The 18,276-nt window shown below is 38.7% G+C and overlaps 1 protein-coding gene across 2 annotated transcripts in view; it reads left to right on the top strand.

Annotated features, from left to right (window-relative positions):
• Positions 1-18,276, top strand: part of SMAD5 (SMAD family member 5) — a 57,635-nt gene that overhangs the window by 1,072 nt on the left and 38,287 nt on the right. The gene's annotated exons all lie outside the window — the stretch shown is intronic.

Below are 18,276 nucleotides of genomic sequence, written 5' to 3'. Positions count from 1 at the left end.
GTCCCAATTCTGGTTTGGATGGCATTGGAGAGTGGAGCTGTAGGCCAGCCCGGAGGTGAGGAATGCCCGAACACCCTGGGCCAGATCTCTATCTTGATTGCGGAGGCTTTGTTTCCTGACCAGCTGGAGATCTAGAGAGGAGGGAAAAAAGCATTCCTGGCTGCTTGTGCCTTGAAATGGGTGTGGTGCTAAGTATATCTTGTTTACCTTATCTTTCTATGGAAAAAGTTTTCCAGCCGGGTTGAGTTTGTCACTCTTGCCTGTTGCCTAGCACTACCGAACGTGTTCTTATCTAGCAACAAAGACTGCGGAGTGGAGGCCGAGGCTTGGCCTCAGAAAGGCTGAGAGGAAAGGATCCTTGAGTTACTGTTTTAATACTAGAAGAGTGAATTTCCTTAGAGTACCCAGATTGCCTAGAGTGAATTAGTTTTTAATGTTACTTTGAAAGCTGAAAGGTTGAAAACTTTACTCCCAGTAGTTACAGTAACATCCAAGTAATTTAAAATTTCTGCTAGATACCAGTGCTAGTGTCTGTTGTGAAGTAAACAATACCTAGACACCTGTGATCGTTTCAGTTATTGGTTCGAATGTTGGTGTGAAATAAGTGGGTTCCAGATTAAGTGAGGAGTTGTTTTTAGATCTGAACAAATTACTTTATATACTTTTTTTTTTTACTCCCTGGCTAACTTTTTTTCATCTAAGGGGAACTTGGAGATTACAAGAATACAAAACACTCATAAGAGAGAAGTTAACTTTCTCATAAAAAGTTTGTATATATTTTGTTTCAATTTTTAATTTAATTTTTGTTTATGATTGTTTCATGGTTGTCTGTAGCATCCTTTCCTTCCCACCTCTCTCCATTGCTGCTCCCTCCGTGTGCCTTGCCTTTTCACACAGCTGCTGTTAGGGTTTATCTTTGCTATAAAAATCCATTTATCATTTATGCTTCTGTTTCTTTCAGAGCATAGCTGAAATAGGCAGTAAAAGTTAGATGAACCTTCTCAACTGACTTTCCTCTTAGAATTTAAATGCATCCATATGATATGATCTGGTTAGAAAGAGGAAGAGCAGGGAACTGGAAAAGAAAAAATATTTTTGTAGAACCCGTGTAGGTTTGGTGGTATTATCTGCTTGTCTGGGTTGCCGTGGTAGGCGCCACAGAAATGGGTAGATTGATATGTGTTGCGTTTCTTTTCCCCCTGGCAAAGTCAGCTATTAATTTCAGTGGGAGACAGTGGCAGAATGTTGTTACTAATGAGGTTTGAATCAGATTGTTGTTTACTGTTGGTTATGTAACATGTTGCTGGGAGTATTATTAAAAGTTGCCTTCTTTTGCAAGGTAGAGGTGCGTAAGATTCTGCTTACCCTCTCCACTGGGTTTTAATTCTTGGCTGAACCTGAAGGCACATTAGAGTATAACCATAATTATACCTGGGCAGCCTGTCTGTTTCCTGTTTTCATCATGAACCCAAACATTATGATTTGCAGTGATGATCTTTTTTGTCCTTTGCATTAAACAGGCAATATGTTTTTTCTCTCTACTGAAAACAGATTTGTAACTTGGTTAATTCAAAGATACTGGCTTAGTCTTTTCAAGAGTAGGCAGTAAAATACCAACAGGTTTTCATTTCTTACTATCTGAAATTGAAAATACTATTTTAAAAAATCTTATTTCACACAAGTTGATTGTGTTTTATGTAAATTTTAATGTTACCAATAGTTTGTAGGGTCTTTGAATTAAGAAAGCCCTTTTTGTTTACGACTTATCAGTGTTTATTATTACCAGATGTACATGTTGGTTTAGGCAGTGAGCCACACACTTGAGTGAATTTCAGAGCTGACTTGAGTACACTTTAGGATATAGCTGCCTTTCTTCCCCTGGTTTATCCGTCTTCCCTGTTCTCTCCTAGAGGGTGTGTCTGTCTGTCTGTCTGTCTGTCTCCCCCCCATGCTAAGCACAAAGAACAAGCCAAATAGTTATTTATTCAAATGCCCTTTGATAAGAGATAGTAGAAGCTGAGGGATGAATCTTATCCCCACCAGCCTGAATATTATGGAGAAGAGAGTATCTGGGAGGTTAGGACTCAAGAAGCCGGCACAGAGAGGGGTGCTTTCCCACCGAGGAAGATGATGCATGGCCCCAGGGAGCCTCTTCATGTCTTTTTACACCTTGTTTTTCCACTTGCAGCATTAATAGAATTGCCATTGTCTAGAACTCTAAATCTGAGAGGTTTACTTAGTTGGAGGGTTAACATAGAAAAATTTCTTGAAGAACTGCTAAAAACTAGATTGTTGGGACCAGTTAATATCACAATGTCACAGGTCACCTCATATTCTAATAGCTTTTATCATTTGGCAACTTTGAAAAAAATGGGATAATTACAGAGCCGTTAGGTTTTCCATAAATAATCAGTTAGTTCTGGGCTATTTAGTTTTGAAATATTTTTGCCTTTGTCAGCGAAGGGGGAAGATTTTTGGCCTATTGTAGAAGAGAGGTGGTTTCAGTGATTTTTCTTTTGGTTTTACTGTATTTCTAGTTTGGTTGTGATAATATTTTAGAAGAACAAATAAAATATTTTTATTTTTTATTTTTACTGAATTTATTGGGGTGACATTGGTTAATAACACAATATAAGTTTCAGGTGTACAATTCTATAATGTATTATCTGTATATTTATTGTATGTTCACCACCCTAAGTCAAGTCTCCTTCCATCACCATTTATTCCCTCTTTACCTTCTCCTACCTACCCCCTACTCCTTTTCCCTCTGGTAATCACCATACTGTTGTCTATGATTTTTTTCTTACACTTAATCCCTTCACCTTTTTCACCCAGTTCCTTCCCCTCTGACAGTTGTGAGTCTGTTCTCTGTGTCTATGACTCTATTTCTATCTTGTTTGTTATTAGTTTATTTTGTTCATTAGATTTCACTTAGCATAATACTTTCTATCTGGGTCTATCCATGCTGTTGCAAAAAGTAAGATTTCCTTTTTTACAGCCAAATAGTATTTCATTATGTAAATATTCACAACTTTTTAAAAATCTACTAATGGGCATTAGAGCTGCTTCCAAATCTCGGCTGCTGCAAAGAACATAGGGTTGCATATATTCTTTCGAACTAGTGTTTTGGGTTTTTTTGGATATATTGCAAGAAGAAAAATCACTAGGTAATATAAGCTAGTTCCATTTTTAATTTTTTGAGGTAATTCCGTACTGCTTTCTACCATCACTTCACCAGTCCGCATTCCCACCTGCAGTGCACTAGGGCTCCCTTTTCTCCACATCCTCTCCAGCGCTTGCTGTTTGTTGCTTTTATTGATGAGAGCCATTCTAACAAGTATGAACTGATACCTCATTGTGGTTTTAATTTCTGATGATTAGAGACTTTGAGCATCTTTTCATATGTCTATTGTCATCTGTATGTCCTCTTTGGAGAAGTGTCTATTCAAGTCCTTTGCCCATTTTTTAATTGGATTTTTTTTGGGGGGGGTTGTTTTTGTTTTTTTGATACTGAGTTCTTTAAGTTCTTTATAAATTTTGGATATTAACCCTTTATCACTTGTTATCATTTGCAAATATTTCTCCCATTCAGTGGGTTGTCTTTCATTTTGTTATGGTTTTCTTTGCTGTGCAGAACTTTTTAGTTTGATGTAGTCCCATTTATTTTTTTCTTTTGTTTCCTTTCCTAAGGAGATACATCAGAAAAAATATTGCTATGAGAAATGTCTGAGATTTTAACTGCCTATGAGATTTTACTTCTAGGATTTTTATGGTTTCGAGTCTTGGGTATGGTGTAAGATAGTGACCTAGTTTCATTTTTTTGCATGTATTTGTCCAGTTTTCCAAGCACTACTTACTGAGTAGACTGTTTTTACCCCATTGTATGTTCTTGTCTTCTTTGTCAAATATTAATTGACTATAAAGGTATAGGGTTTATTTCTGGGCTCTCTATTCTGTTCTATTGATCCCTGTCTCTGTTTTCATGCCAGTACCGTGCTGTTTTGATTGCTATGGCCTTGTATAGTTTGATATCAGGTAGCGTGATTCTTCCAATTTTGCCCTTCTTTCTCAATATTGCTGTTGCTATGTGGGACCTTTTGTGGTTCCACATAAATTTTTGAAATATTTATTCTAGTTCAGTGAAATACATCCTTGGTGTCTTGATGAGAATTGTGTTGAATCTCTAGATTGCTTTGGGGAGTACGGACACTTGAATGATGTTGATGCTTCCTGTCCGTAAACACGGCATGTGCTTCCACGTATTTGTATCTTCTTCAGTTGCGTTCTTCAGTGTCTTGTAATTTTCTGAGTACAGGTCTTTTACTTTCTTGGTTAAATTTATTCCGAGGTATTTTACTTTTATTTTTGATGCCATTGTAAATGGGAGTGTTTTCTTAGTTTATCTTTCTGCTGGTTTGTTATTGGTGTATAAAAATGAAACTGATTTCTGGATATTTGTTTTGTATTCTGCTACTTTACTGAATTCATTTATCAGTTGTAGTAGCTTTTTGGTGGAATCTTTAGGGTTCTCTATATACAGTACCATGTCATCTGCAAATAATGACAGTTTTACTTCTTCCTTTCCAAACTGGATGTCTTTTATTTCTTCTTTTTGTCTGATTGCTGTGTCTAGGACTTCCAGTACTATGTTGAATAAGAGTGGTGAAATTCTCAAGGGAAACACCTGTAGTTTTTGTCCATTAAGTTGATGCTGGCTGTGGGTTTGTAGTATCTGGCCTTTATTATGTTGAGGTGTGTTCCCTCTATTCTTAGTTTGCTGAGAGTTTTTATTATAAATAGGTGCTGGATTTTATCAAATGGTTTTTCTGCATCTGTTGATATGATCAGGTGATTTTTATTCTTCTTTTTGTTTATGTGGTGAATCACATTTGTTGACTTTTGTTCCAACTTTACATCCAAGGAATAAATACCACTTTATCATAGTGTATGATCTTTTTAATATATTGCTGGATCCAGTTGCTAATATTTTGTTGAGGATTTTAGCATCTATGCTCATCAAGGGTATTGGTCTATAATTTTCTTTTTTTGTAGTGTCATATCTAGTTTTGGAATTAAGATAATGCTGACCTTGTAAAATGAGCTTGGGAGTCTTCCTTTCCCTTGAATTTTTTGGAATAGTTTGAGAAGGATAGGTGTTAGTTCTTCTTTGAATGTTTGGTAAAATTTTCCTTTGGAGCTATCCAGTCCATGACTTTTGTTTGTCGGGGGGTTTTTGTCTTTTGTTTTTTTTTAATAACTGCTTCAATTTCATTAGTTGTAATTGGTCCATTGAAATTTTCTGATACTTCCTGATTCAGTTTTGGAAGATTGTTTCTAGGACTTTATCCATTTATTCCAGATTGTCCAATTTGTTGGCATATAGTTGTTCATAATATTTTTTACAATCTCTTGCATTTCTACAGTATCAGTTGTTACTTCTCTTTCATTTCTGATTTTATTTATGTGGGTCTTCTTTATGTGTTGATGAGTCTAGTTAAAGGTTTGTACATCTTAATCTTTTCTTGTTTATTTCTGTGCTGATCTTAATACATTTTTTATTAGACAGTTCTGTGTGTGCACTACTACAATTTAATTCACTTTTGGAAGCTAGTTGTTAAAGTACATTTTGTAAACAAGCTTTTTCTTGAATCCTTTGGTACACCAGTCTCTGCCTATAATGAATATATAATTTACAGACTGGTATATTCTATAGAAATTTGGAAATGGTTTGATCTCTGGTTAGATTTTAACTGGATTTTTCCTTTTGATTTCCATATGTATTATTTTGTTAGTATAAAAATAACAGTGAGGAAACACTGGTGTCACCTTCCCACCTTTCTCTGAGCATAGCAACTGGAGTCCTGGAAAGTCTTGCACGTTTCAGATTTAACTGTGATCTCAGAATGTGGCTGGTGCTTTCAAGGCAAGTTTTGTTTGGTTTTGTTTGGTTTTGTTTCCATGATGTGTTAGGATCTGCCTAGCATCTATCTGGTAGACTGAATAACTTGAGATCTAGTTATTCTAGTTTGCATGTTCCCAGGAAAAGGGGGCACTGCAGAAATATTTCAAAGCTGGCCTTTCATTTTTTTTCCCTTTATTCACATCTTTCTGCCCCCTAAAGTGAGTGCCTGCTTAATTCACTGGCCATTCCCACTCTTGGAGTTGAAAGTGTAAATTACGTGGATGCTGCCTTGAGCTGCAAAGGTACCCAGAGCCGTATTTGCTCCCTGTTCTTCTAAGTAGGCGACTTGAACTCTGGGGTGCATGTGAGGTATCTGGGGACTGTCTTCATCAAGCATTGGAATGAATATATGTTGTATACACAAGTTAGCACTTTGTGCTCCAGAGGCATGTAATGTAATCTTTGGTATTTGCCCTTGACAATTTGATAATTTAAAGGAAATCACTATGAAGATTGACCAGCTCTGTGTCTATTCCTGCACCTACAGGCCTGTACAAGTATACTCAAACACATCTGGTAGTAATGTGGAATCTTGCAGGCTCTGTGGGGGTGAGTGGTACATCTAGATCAGGCTCTGCTTAATTAGAGGACTTAGAGGAGCAGGTGAAGTTTAAAGAGTGATTAAAAACGGGGGAACAAAAGTCTGGATGTGGGAGATAAAAAAAGTATAGACTTGTGTGGGCACAAAGAGAGGCTAGGCAAGAAGATTATGCTGTAAAAAGCATCAGGGATCTTGAGTTCAGCTCCTGGCTTTGAATGGTTCTCATTCACTATGAGGACTTTTTTTAAAAAGAGATTTTGTTTATTAAATTGAGAGAGGACGGGGTGGGGGGCGAAGAAACATGGACCTTTGCTCCACACATTCATGCATTTACCGGTTGACTCCTGCATGTGTCCTGCTTGGGGATGGAACCAGCAGTCTTAGAGCATCAGGGACGACACTAACCAATTGGGCTACCTCGCCAGGGCTCACTATAAGTTTTAATGTCTTTGGAAATTGGAGTCACCACTGGGAAAAGTAGTGATTGAAATATTTCTCTAAGAAAGTGGTTTTGATGCTCATGTGATTGTATCCTTTCTTCCTTATAAATGTTCCCATAAAGAATTGAATTTCTGAATCTAGAAGAGCTTGTGGGGGAACTTGCTCTTGATTTCTGTATCTTCTCTGTTTGCAGTATGGTTGTGGTTTACATGTTTTGTAGAAATTGTAGACCTGGGTCTGGAATTGGTGTGACAGTGGGATGGGGGTGGGGGTCTTCTCCTGCTGATACTCAGCGACTGCTGTTGATGTTAGATCCACAAGGGTAAGATATTTTTAAATTTTACCCTCATCAACCACAGAAAACTTACCCTTGGGTTTGGAATATAGGCAAGTGACTTTCTTCCATTGCAAGTGACCCTGAGGCCGTTGGTTCTCAGACCTGCTGCATAACCTGGGACTCTTGTTAAAATGTGGGAGATAGGACCCTGCTTTCAAACCTGATGGATATGAATTTTTGTGGTTATGAGAAATTTGCTTTTTTAAGACCCCATTCTGTAGTTCTTTTGAACAAGTTTGGCTGTGATGATGGTGGGTTGTGACCCGTGTGGGTGTTTATTTGCATGGAGTTTATTTGATGTGCTCAGGAGATGATGTTTTGGCTTACAGTGTTGGGTGAGATTTTTGGATTGAGACAGCTGCAGAGCTGTTGGAGCAGAGAGTGAAATCGCTGTTGCTGTGAGTCTGCCTCTGAAGTTTGGGCATGAGCATTATTTGTCTGCCTGCCTGCGGGAGAGTTGAGGGTGTGTTCGTGGGAGTTGGTCAGGTGCTGGTGCTCAGGTCCCTCGAGGTAAGATGGGAGCTTTGGGTTCTTGATATTAATGGGACTTCATTTGGATTGGAAGCATGGGGAAGCTTAACATTTTATTCATACATTTAATGTAAGTAAAATGTAACTCCTAATCTTCTTCCTTCAGTTCCCTGTTCACCTTCCCCAAATGCATTGATGACACATCCCATTCTTTCAGCAGCCTAGGCTGACACCCTAGAATCGTTGTTGAGTCCTCTGTTCTTACATCCCTCATATCTGTTCTATCAGGAAACCTGATAGAATGTCTCCCAAAATATATGTGAAATTGTCTACTTCTCACCATGCCACTGTTATCACCCTGGTGTAAGCCACCATCATCTCACCTAGATTGTTGCAATGAACCACGCCCCCCTCCCGCCCCCTCGGCCACCCAGTTTATTTTGTGCACATCAGCCAGGGTAATTATTTAATAATGTAAGTCAGACAATGTCATGTCTCTGCTCAGAGCTCTCAAGTGGGGTCTGAATTTCGCTTACAGTGAAAGCCAAAGCCCTTATCCTGTCCAGCAGGCCCAGTCTGTGCATTTGACCTATTTGACCCCCTTCCTTATTTTCCCTTCCTTGTTCACTTTATTCTCAGGCTCCACTGGTCTTGGAGTAACTGAGTATGCCAGGCATGCGCCCACTTTGGACCTTTGTGTTGCCTGTTGCCTTTGCCTGTAGTGGTTTACCCTCAGATATCTGCCCACTCACTCTTACTGCCTTAAAGTTTTGACTCAGTTGACGCCTCCTCTGTGAGGCCAAGTCCAACCACCCTTTTGAAAATCATGCCTCTCCCATAGCACTCCTCATTTATCTTCCTATGCCTCATTTTTCTTCATAATGTTTTTTACCTAACAAACTATATCACTTATTTATTGCATTTTGTCTGTTTCCCTCTACTGGAATGTAAGCTACATGAAGACAAGGAGTTAGGTCTTCTTTATTTACTCCTGTATTCCCAGCTCCTAGAATGCTACCTCAATAAATATCTCAAAAAAGTAAATTCATTCAAGTTATTCATTCAAATTTATTTAACAAATTCTCCGAATATGGTTAATACTGCTTGTTAAAGATTACATTCTAGCCCTGACTGGCGTGACCCAGTGGATTGAGTGCTTGTCTGTGAACTGAAGGGTTGTTGGCTTGATTCCCAGTTGGGGCACATGCCTGGGTTGCGGGCCAGGTCCACCATTGCGTGTGTGTGAGAGGCTACTGACTGACTGCATCAGTGTTTCTCTCCCTCTCCTTCTCCTCCCTCCCCCACCTCTCTAAAAACAAACAAACAAACAAATAGTTACATCCTAGTAGGGGAGGCAAAAACCAACAAATAATTACAGATTGGTTAATACAGTGAAGGAGATGAACACAGTGTTTATGTAGGGTTTTGGGGTGGTCAGGGGAGGTCTCTGGGAAGGTAGCTAAAGTTGAAGCCAGAATAACAAGAGCACTAGAAATTAGTGGTTGGAGCTTTGAGGAAAGTGGTCTGGGCAGAGAATGGCATTTGTAACATCTCTGAGGTACAAAAGACATCTCCATGCAGGAGAAGAAATGCTTTGGAAAAGTGAATTCTTACTAGTATTTATTTGGAGCAGAAGGTGTTTGCCCCTAGTTTCTAATTGATTTTTCTTAAATTTCAGTTTCTAAACTTGTATAACCCTAAATGTAATAGAGAAAATTCTTTTGAAGTATGAATCACTCTTGAATGTTAAATCTTCTTTAGTAGGTATTTTAATATGGCTGAGGTACAGCTACACTTTGATTTTAAAATCTGTTTTTCCCACTGACTATGCAAAAAAAAAGTACATGTTTATTTTAAGAAGTACAGAATTGTATGAAGCAGAAAGTGAAAAGTATCCCTTACCCTGCCCTGCCCCACCACTAATACCCTTTCAAAAGCTCTTTATACAGATTCTCTGATTGACTGAACAGTTACTGAGCACATCTATCACTAGGTTTATAGTGATGAGTGAAAACAGATTTGACTCCTCATTTACATTCTTGCAGGGGTGAACAGATAAATGTAGGTATGTTCAGTGCTACAAAATAGAGGTATGTGATGCAGTAAGAGTGTATAATGGAGGAATTTCACCTGGGCAGGGTGATCTGGGAAGGCTTTTCTGAAGGAGGGATGTTTGAGCTGAAAAGGAGATGTATGTGAGAGTGTATGTGTTTTGTAATGTATTCTTTTGTAATGCATGTTATCTCATAATTTTGTAAGGTTTCCACTTTTGGCAGAGGTACCACTGCATTAGTTTGAATTTCTGAGGCACTGGTCTGTGTTATTGTTCATTCAGTAGTTACAGATTTTCAGAAGTCAGGGAACCTAATACACAAAGTGGTTTCTAAATCTTACATGATTCCAGCTTTCTGTATAGCCAAAGTCATTTCTCTCAAAACGACAAAACATGTCAGTGAGAGGGTCATTCGTCAGGTCTTGGTAAACCAGAGGTGAAGGACACAAGGTAGGAGCACAGAATGGGTTCATAGTTATTTTCTTAAATCCCTCCAAACTCTGATGTAAGAAGTGGCACATTCTCTTACATGTTCAATTGCTGGCCTTCTGGGCTTGCTGGACATAGTTTTACTCTAGGCTAGTGCTCTGTCTCTGTTGACTATCACATGGAAGTCAATTATACCAGCCTCTTCATCGCACCTTCCCTTTTCCCCTGTTACTCTTTAAGATCTCGGAGATTACAGATAGTGCCCTGTAAGCCTGAGTTCCTAGGCACAGAGTATTCCCTGCTTATTAGGTACCCAGTCAGTTTTGAATCAAACAAGTATCTACTCTCATAGGTTCAACTTTTACTTCCATTGATATGATCACCCAAATCTGCATATTCATTTCTTTTCTGTTGAGCTTTAATTTTACGTCTACTTGGAGCTGCACCAGTGTTTGCTTTCTTACACCCGTCCACCATCACCTTCTGGCCTCATCTTGGCTTTAACTAGAATTCCCCTTTCTAGGTGAGTGGTGTCTTTATTCTTTCAGCTTTTAAACCATTGCCTTCTAGCCCTGGCTGGCGTAGCTCAGTGGATTGAGCGCGGGCTGCGAACCAAAGCATCACAGGTTCGATTCCCAGTCAGGGCACATGCCTGGGTTGCAGGCCACGGCCCCCAGCAACCGCACATTGATGTTTCTCCCTCTCTTTCTCACTCCCTTCCCTCTCTAAAAATAAATAAATAAAATCTTAAAAAAAACCCACATTACCTTCTTTTGCTTGCCCCCGTTTCTGTTCTAGGTGGTCACCAAGTCCCATTGATTGTTTATCTATAATGTCCCAGATATCTTCTTTCTTATATATCACCATCTCTGTCTGTATACTACCACCCTTGTATGTCTTCCTTTCACAGATGGGATTACTCTCGTGTCTTTCATTTTCCCTCTCTGCCCACCCCCAACCCCCACTCCTCAAGTTTCTTACTTGATCATGTGCTGTTGCCATTCTTGTCTTCTCCAATGCCTCTTTTTTTTAATGCTTCTTTGAATATATCTTTCTGCTTAGACTGAACTCTGCATTCACGTAGGATTACTTCCAGCAGCCTGACTCTGCAGCCTTTAATTCAGCCTTTTCCCGTTTGGCATTTATTCTGTGGTGGTGCTTATACTTTTGCTTCACAAACTGGTTAATTGTCTCCTCCCAGTCTCCCTTGCCTCATTTGGCTTAAACGATTCTTGGTTTTTCTTGTTCTTGTCCTTTTTACCAGCTGGACTGTGAATTGTAGACTGCCACATTCCTGTTGGGATCTTGTGATAGTCGCTCCCAAAGTTTGTACTAATATGATGCACAGTTATCCACGCCTCATCCTTTTATTCACTTTGGTGCAGTGTGTGGGGGTGGGGGAGTGTGGGAGCCTGTCAGAACTTGTTTTCCTTTTTGTTTTTGTGTACTTGTTAAGCCCTCCACGTTTTGTCTGTCACTAGTCATTTGCGACACAGTTAATCCTCCTTAAGCAATCTTATTCACAAGTACATAATCTTTTTACCTTTTCCTCCCCCCACCCTGTTTTCCACTTATATTGGGTAATTCTTCCTTTCTGTTCTATTTGTGGTCCCCCTAAATAGATCTAAATGTGATAGTGTTTGATCACTAGATTTCATTATATTCATTCAAACTATAATATTCATAATTGAGGGACTCACCTTACACAGATTGTCTTGTGTATTTCCTAATAGGATTTCAGATTTTGCGGGGGGGGGGGGGGTTCTCTGTTTTTTAAGCTAGAAATAGAAATTCAATGAAAGATATCTTGGAAACTGTTCAGTATCATTTGTGTCTTTGTTGTATTAACTTCTTGGTTAGCCAGCTGTGTATGAATTGTTGAAACAAGACTTGGCTTTTAAGGAAAAGGCTTAATTTGACATTCAGTTTTGTTTACATTCTCAAAGGTCAGTTAATTACAGCCTTAGTAAAAGCAAAAAGGAAATAGAATTTGTTTTTTATCCCTAATTGTGCTATCAAAATAAGGCTTTAATATTTGTAAGTAGTAACTTTCGCAGTTGCTTCTTATGAAAGCTGCAAAAAAATAATTCTATGATTTTATTGCAAAAGAAAATAATTCTATGTTTTAAGTTTCTTGAAATCTACTGATTTTTTGGTTTTCTCAGGAACTAAATATATCACCTCTATCATATATTATTCTCAGTGGCCCACTTTGGGATAGCTTTAATGTGTTAGTGACCCAGGATGAGGACACGGGGACACAAAAAAATAGGAATTTGCCCAGAAGCCAGGTTTTCCTGGAGAGCATTGTTTCACATATCCGGGCTCTCACCTAAGTCTTCCTAAGTACACTTGCAGAGAACTTGGAGGAAAGAAAGCCCCAAGTGAAGCACCTGGAAGTACTAAAGGTACAAATTGTGCAGTCTGTGCTCATTGGGTCCTTTTGAAAATAGAAGAAAAGTGCATTTTTATTGGTTAGTTCATATGCCATTATTAGGTAGTAGCCAAGCTTCTCCAACACCAGCACTGAGGAATGTCGAAGAAGCTATGAGGAGTGGAGAAAGGCGAGGCGAGAAATGAGAGTTGAAGGAATGAGAACAGAAGAGAAAGAAGAGCAGTAGATGGTGGTGGGAGGTGATGGGGTCGTTGGAGAGGTCTTTGGGAGAGGGGGAAGTGAAAGCTGCAGTTTTCTTCACCTCACAACATCTGTGAGTTAAGTGTTTATTCATTTAATTCTCAACTGGTATTCACTGTATAAAATAGGAAAAAAGTGGAAATTTAGGTGTGTTAGAATTTAGGTGTGTTAGGTGTGTTCAAATCCAGAATTTGAACGCACGTTCATTAGAATGCAAATCTAGTGTTATGTTTTACAATATATATATTAATGTCCTTGTTATAGATTAGCCTTATCATAGATTTCTAGCCAGTTCTCTTGTTCTACCACCTGTGTTTCAGCAAACTAAACTGTAGCATTTCCTCGTTCTGGTAGATGAAAACTCTGATTTTCTGTTTTACCAACAATAGCTTTTATGCCTAAGATATAGCTGCCTCATGCTGCTTGTCCTCCTCTTCTCTCTTCCTCAAAGGTCTAGCCCCTGAATTTCTTCTAGTGCCCTGCATTGTAGATTGGTGTGGGCATGTCGTAGTTGTTTCTTTATTTGTAATTATTTAAAGTTAAGGTCTGAACCTTAACTTTAAATCATCTTTATCTTTAAATAATTTAAATAATTTATCTTTAAATAATTTAAATCATCTTTAATCCTTATGGCATCTAGCTTGGTGGTTTGCCATTTTTAGGTATACTCAAGTAAATGTGTTTTGTATAAATAAGAATGTTAGTTTGAGATTAAGCTTAGTACTGGTTATGTGTATGTATAGTTGTATACATGTTAATATGTATAATTGTTAATAAAATGCCTCTGTAGGCCCTGAAAGCATTGTAGAAGGGGAGTACAGAGGACCAAATTTAATTGTCCAGCATTCTGTAACCTTTAAAGACTGAAATTACAGAGATAGCCTTTTGAGGCTTTTCTTTTTTTTTTTTTTTAAGATTTTATTTATTTATTTTTAGAGAGGGAAGGGAGGGAGAAAGAGAGAGAGAGAGAAACATCAATGCGGGGTTGCTGGGGGCTGTGGCCTATAACCCAGGCATGTACCCTGACTGGGAATTGAACCTGTGACACTTTGGTTCACAGCCTGCGCTCAATCCACTGAGCTACGCCAGCCAGGGCGGATTTTCTTTATTAATAGGATAAGTTGAGAGAATGTATAAAAGTATAATGGATGATTATGTACACAATCAGCTAATTAAATTGCGGGTGGCTGTTCTCAGTGTTTCTAAATTCATTTTACCTCCTGAAAGACAAAAGGAGCATGACAAATTGAACCAACTTTTCTTTTTTTTTTTTTTAAAGATTTTATTTATTTATTTTTAGAGAGGGAAGGGAGGGAGGGAGGGAGAGAGAGAGAGAGAGAGAGAGAGAGAGAGAGAGAGAGAGAGAGAGAGAGATAGACATCAATGTGCAGTTGCTGGGGGTTATGGCCTGCAACCCAGGCATGTAACCTGGCTGGGATGAACCAACTTTTCAATGAGGGATTCAAAATTAAACCTTTTGGTTACTAGAAAACCTAATTATACACTTATTTTTTATTTTTTTTAATATATTTTATTGATTATGCTATTACAGTTGTCCCATTTCCCCCCTTCACTCCCCTCCACCCTGTATACCCTCTCCCACCCGCATCCCCCCCTTTAGTTCATGTCCTTGTGTCATACTTATAAGTTCTTTAGCTTCTACATTTCTCATACTATTCTTACCTCCCCTATCTATTTTCAACCTACAATCTATGCTACTTATTCTCTGTACCTTTTCCCCCTCTCTCCTCCTCCCACTCCCTTGTTGCTAACCGTCCATGTGGTCTCCATTTCTGTGGTTCTGTTCCTATTCTAGTTGTTTGCTTAGTTTCTTTTGGTTTTGCTTTAGGTGTGGTTGTTAATAATTGTGAATTTGCTGTCCTTTTACTATACATGTTTTTTTTTTTATCTTTTCTTAAATAAGTTCCTTTAACATTTCATAAAATAAGGGCTTGGTGATGATGAACTCCTTGAACTTGACCTTATCTGAGAAGCAATTTATCTGCCCTTCCGTTCTAAATGAAAGCTTTGCTGGATAGAGTAATATGGGATATAGGTCCTTGTCTTTCATGACTTGGAATACTTCTTTCCAGCCCCTTTTTGCCTGTAAGGTCTCTTTTGAGAAATCAGCTTACAATCTGATGGGAACTCCTTTGTAGGTGACTGTCCCCTTATCTCTTGCTACTTCTAGGATTCTCTCCTTCATTTTTACCTTGGCTAATGTAATGATGACGTGCCTTGGTGTGTTTCTTCTTGGATCCAACTTCTTTGGGGCTCTCTGAGCTTCCTGGACTTCCTGGAAGTCTATTTCCTTTGCCAGAATGTGGAAGTTCTCCTTTATTATTTGTTCAAATACATGTTCAGTCTGTTGCTTTTCCTCTTCCCCTTCTGGTACCCTTATAATTTGGATGTTGGAACGTTTAAAGATGTCCTGGAGGTTCCTAAGCTTCTCATTTTTTTAAATTCTTGTTTCTCCATTCTTTCCTGTTGATTGTTTCTTTCTTCCTTCTGGTCTACTCTATTGTTTTGAGTCCCAGTTTCCTTCCCAGCACTATTGGTTCCCTGTGCATTTTCCTTCATTTCTTTTATGGTAACCTGCATTTGTTCATCTAATATGTGACCAAAATCAACCACTTCTGTGAGCTTCCCAATCACCAGTGTTTTGAACTGTGCATCTGATAGGTTGGCTATCTCTTGGTCGCTTAAAAGGATGAGTTCTGGGGCATTGATTTGTTCTTCTGTTTGAGCCATCTCTCTCTCTCTCTTTTTTTTTTTTGGTCTGGTCGCTCCTGTTATGGTGAGGGGCAGAGCCTTAGGTGTTCACCAGGGCTGGGCACCCCAGTAGCTAGATTATGATGTTGTATGTGGGAGTGGGGTTGAGAGGGAACAATGGTGGTAGCTCCGTTCTCCGTGGGATCTCAGTCCCTTCTCTGGGATCCTGGGTTGTGCGCTCTTCCCTGCTCCACAATTTCCGCCTCACTGGGTCTGCCAGCTGCCGCTTGCGTACTCAGGGTCCACCTGCTGCGATCTTGCGCACCCCAGATGCCTTATGCACCCCCGGATGCCTTATGCGCCCAACTCTCTTGCACACCCCAGATGCCTTATGCACTCTCTGCTCTCGGCGCCCTACCCGCACCTGGCTGCTTGTCTCCACCCCTCCTACCAGTCTGGATGAACGGGTCTATTTCAACTTCTTGGCTGTCTGACTTCCATTCAGATAAATTTTCTGTCAATTCTGGATGTTATTCTGCCTCTAAATTGTTGATCCAATCTTGGTTGTGTGTGGAGGTATGGTGTGTTCACCTATGCCTCCATCTTGGCCGGAAGTCCCATACTCTTATTTTCAAATGTATTGCAAGCTCACTTGGGGCTTATATTGTATATGCTAATATATGCAAATAAGAAAAGCATAGTATCTTACTGTCTTTTTTTGTATACACAATGAGAAATTTATAACCAAGAACTTTTGTGACAATAGTGAAATAAATCTATTGTTGTATTCCAAGTACTTTTATTTCAGCTTGTGGACCAAGGTGTTATTTTGAATATGATATAGTCTACAGAAAAAATTACAGAACAAAAGTTTATCTGTAATGTGGGTACTAAAAAAAGTTTTAATCCTAACATAACAATTTCATTTTAAAACCTGAATGTTAAATATTAAGAAAGAAAATGAGAGAAATATAGTTGGACCGTTAAAAGCATATATGTGGCAACTTCTTTTTGTATTAAGTGGAAAATGTAGAATACCAAGCAGTATCATGGCATACCCTCAGTCAATGGCCAGAGGTGGGGGAGGTGAGCTATATATACATACGTGCGCACACACACACACACATATGTGTATATGTATATATACACACACAGAGGAAAAATATAAGGAAGTAAGTGTACCAAATGTTAATGAAGTAATTATGGTTAGGCATATTTTATAACTAGAAATTTTATGTTTATATTTAGAAAAAACATTGAAAATGAAGTCAAGTGTTGTCTCATCATTTTCAGGTAACTGTGTTCTAGTGATAAATGTAGGGAAAATGTGCTTTGATAATTGGAGTTTTGTAAGTCCAAGAGAAAAGGCCGCCAAGACTAAATGTGATTTTTTATATAATAATAGTTAAACATTGGATAGTCTTTCATACTAACTGACTGACTTAGCTAAACGGAGAGAAGAGTGGGCTGACAGAGAGAAAGAAGTTGATGAGACTATGTTAAGTGGTATAAAAAATCAGCTTGAAGATGAGCACATTGAACTTAATTATTCTTGGTGTCTAGAACTGTATAATCTTATTTCATGACAACGTAATTTGAATGTTTTGGAGAAGTCAAAGAGAACAGTAGAGAAGGTCTTTAAGGGAAGAAAATATCTTGGCAGGAGGCTTTCTTTTTAGGAGTTGGTATGTCTAGTGTCTAGGAATAGAGTAGGTTCTGGAACTGGGCTGCCAGGGGCTCCTGGCAGCTCCTGGCTTTATTTCTTCCTGTCTATGTAAATAAGCAAGTTACAGTTAATATCCTTTCATCTGTTTTCTCACCTATAAAATGAGAATAATGGAACTTACCTCATCTGGCTGTCCTGAGGTTTTAATGATTTTTGGACTATGCATATAAGGTCCTTAACAGTGGTTGGCATAGTGAGTTTTCAGTGTATGTCAGTCATATCCTCCTCCCCTCTGCTCTCCTCTCCCTCCCCCTCTTCCTCTTCCTCCTCATCAAAGGAATAGTACTGTCTTTGCTTTAGCAATTGATTTTGTAGAGAGGATGCTCTTGAAATCCTTGAAATAGCTATATTCTTTTAAGAAACTTGTGTCCAAAACAAGTTACCTATATAAGTAACTTTTCAAAATCACTCATGCACTTTTCTCCGTTCTGTACAGTGTGTCCATGTGCCATGCTCTCTGCGGAACACTTCCAGCGCAGCACAGTAAGAGGGTCATGATGGTGACGACTGAGTCATCAAGAAAAGCTCATGTAACAGTCAGTCAGGTCTTCTTGAAGTGATGATAAATGGTTTAGGAAAAAGTCCGTGTAAAATCAAATCACTTAAAGTGCAGATCAGAATTTCATACTAAATTGTGATGAAAAGGTCTGATATTGGGACTTTATCTTGAAAAATTAAATTTAGGAAAAACAGGTTATAATTGTAAACATGCATTAATTCTTATAATGAACAAAGAATGAATCAAGTGTGAATGAATAGGTTTAATTTTTTTCACTAAATAATTTAGTGGCATGCTATGTAGCATCCTTCCTGTTTGACATTTGTGGTGCTAATCCATTACAAATACTTATTGCTTTTCCCTTTGGTAGTCAGTCAAATTGTTCTTTCTGTCCAAGCAATAGGTCTGCTTACTGATTACCACAAAAGGGGTGAGTTCCCGAAGCTCAGTGTTCTCATTATTGCAAACTC

Source organism: Phyllostomus hastatus, unplaced genomic scaffold (genome assembly GCF_019186645.2).
Source record: "Phyllostomus hastatus isolate PE091 unplaced genomic scaffold, TTU_PhHast_1.1 phas_contig_150, whole genome shotgun sequence".
Classification (NCBI taxonomy): domain Eukaryota; kingdom Metazoa; phylum Chordata; class Mammalia; order Chiroptera; family Phyllostomidae; genus Phyllostomus; species Phyllostomus hastatus.
Note: the sequence above shows the minus strand (reverse complement) of the source record. Positions and strands in the feature narration are given on the sequence as shown.